A 2,500-nucleotide genomic window follows, 5' to 3' on the forward strand; every position below is an offset into this window, starting at 1 on the left:
GGGCCCTGGTGCGGGCGCTTGCCTCGACCACCATCGGCACACGCTGGGCCCTGGTGCGGCAGGTTGCCTCGAGCACCATCGGCACACGCTGGGCCCTGGTGCGGTCGGTTGCCTCGAGCACCATCGGCACACGCTGGGCCCTGGTGCGGGCGCTTGCCTCGACCACCATCGGCACACGCTGGGCCCTGGTGCGGCAGGTTGCCTCGAGCACCATCGGCACACGCTGGGCCCTGGTGCGGTCGGTTGCCTCGATCACCATCGGCACACGCTGGGCCCTGGTGCGGGCGGTTGCCTCGACCACCATCGGCACACGCTGGGCCCTGGTGCGGCAGCTTGCCTCGAGCACCATCGGCACACGCTCGGCCCTGGTGCGGTCGGTTGCCTCGAGCACCATCGGCACACGCTGGGCCCTGGTGCGCCAGGTTGCCTCGACCACCATCGGCAGCCTCGACCACCATCGGCACACGCTGGGCCCTGGTGCGGGCGCTTGCCTCGACCACCATCGGCACACGCTCCGCCCTGGTGCGGTCGGTTGCCTCGAGCACCATCGGCACACGCTGGGCCCTGGTGCGGCAGGTTGCCTCGACCACCATCGGCACACGCTGGGCCCTGGTGCGGGCGGTTGCCTCGACCACCATCGGCACACGCTGGGCCCTGGTGCGGGCGCTTGCCTCGACCACCATCGGCACACGCTGGGCCCTGGTGCGGGCGCTTGCCTCGACCACCATCGGCACACGCTGGGCCCTGGTGCGGCAGGTTGCCTCGAGCACCATCGGCACACGCTGGGCCCTGGTGCGGTCGGTTGCCTCGACCACCATCGGCACACGCTGGGCCCTGGTGCGGGCGCTTGCCTCGACCACCATCGGCACACGCTGGGCCCTGGTGCGGCAGGTTGCCTCGAGCACCATCGGCACACGCTGGGCCCTGGTGCGGCAGGTTGCCTCGAGCACCATCGGCACACGTTGGGCCCTGGTGCGGTCGGTTGCCTCGATCACCATCGGCACACGCTGGGCCCTGGTGCGGGCGCTTGCCTCGACCACCATCGGCACACGCTGGGCCCTGGTGCGGCAGCTTGCCTCGAGCACCATCGGCACACGCTCGGCCCTGGTGCGGTCGGTTGCCTCGAGCACCATCGGCACACGTTGGGCCCTGGTGCGGCAGGTTGCCTCGACCACCATCGGCAGCCTCGACCACCATCGGCACACGCTGGGCCCTGGTGCGGGCGCTTGCCTCGACCACCATCGGCACACGCTGGGCCCTGGTGCGGTCGGTTGCCTCGAGCACCATCGGCACACGCTGGGCCCTGGTGCGGCAGGTTGCCTCGACCACCATCGGCACACGCTGGGCCCTGGTGCGGGCGGTTGCCTCGACCACCATCGGCACACGCTGGGCCCTGGTGCGGGCGCTTGCCTCGACCACCATCGGCACACGCTGGGCCCTGGTGCGGCAGGTTGCCTCGAGCACCATCGGCACACGCTGGGCCCTGGTGCGGCAGGTTGCCTCGAGCACCATCGGCACACGCTGGGCCCTGGTGCGGGCGCTTGCCTCGAGCACCATCGGCACACGCTGGGCCCTGGTGCGGTCGGTTGCCTCGACCACCATCGGCACACGCTGGGCCCTGGTGCGGGCGCTTGCCTCGACCACCATCGGCACACGCTCGGCCCTGGTGCGGTCGGTTGCCTCGAGCACCATCGGCACACGCTGGGCCCTGGTGCGGGCGCTTGCCTCGAGCACCATCGGCACACGCTCGGCCCTGGTGCGGTCGGTTGCCTCGAGCACCATCGGCACACGCTGGGCCCTGGTGCGGCAGGTTGCCTCGACCACCATCGGCACACGCTGGGCCCTGGTGCGGGCGCTTGCCTCGACCACCATCGGCACACGCTCGGCCCTGGTGCGGCAGGTTGCCTCGAGCACCATCGGCACACGCTGGGCCCTGGTGCGGGCGGTTGCCTCGACCACCATCGGCACACGCTGGGCCCTGGTGCGGGCGCTTGCCTCGACCACCATCGGCACACGCTGGGCCCTGGTGCGGGCGCTTGCCTCGAGCACCATCGGCACACGCTGGGCCCTGGTGCGGCAGGTTGCCTCGAGCACCATCGGCACACGCTGGGCCCTGGTGCGGTCGGTTGCCTCGAGCACCATCGGCACACGCTGGGCGCTGGTGCGGGCGCTTGCCTCGACCACCATCGGCACACGCTGGGCCCTGGTGCGGCAGGTTGCCTCGATCACCATCGGCACACGCTGGGCCCTGGTGCGACAGGTTGCCTCGAGCACCATCGGCACACTATCGGCCCTGGTGCGGGCGGTTGCCTCGACCACCATCGGCACACGCTGGGCCCTGGTGCGGGCGCTTGCCTCGAGCACCATCGGCACACGCTGGGCCCTGGTGCGGGCGGTTGCCTCGAGCACCATCGGCACACGCTGGGCCCTGGTGGGTTTAGGCACATCTTCAAATTTCTGCCGTGCCAATGCCATTTTTATGGCTTGTAAATTCATACAA

Source organism: Durio zibethinus, unplaced genomic scaffold (assembly GCF_047325235.1).
Source record: "Durio zibethinus cultivar Kanyao isolate XHJ-2024 unplaced genomic scaffold, ASM4732523v1 HiC_scaffold_3, whole genome shotgun sequence".
In the NCBI taxonomy this organism is placed as follows: Eukaryota; Viridiplantae; Streptophyta; class Magnoliopsida; order Malvales; family Malvaceae; genus Durio; species Durio zibethinus.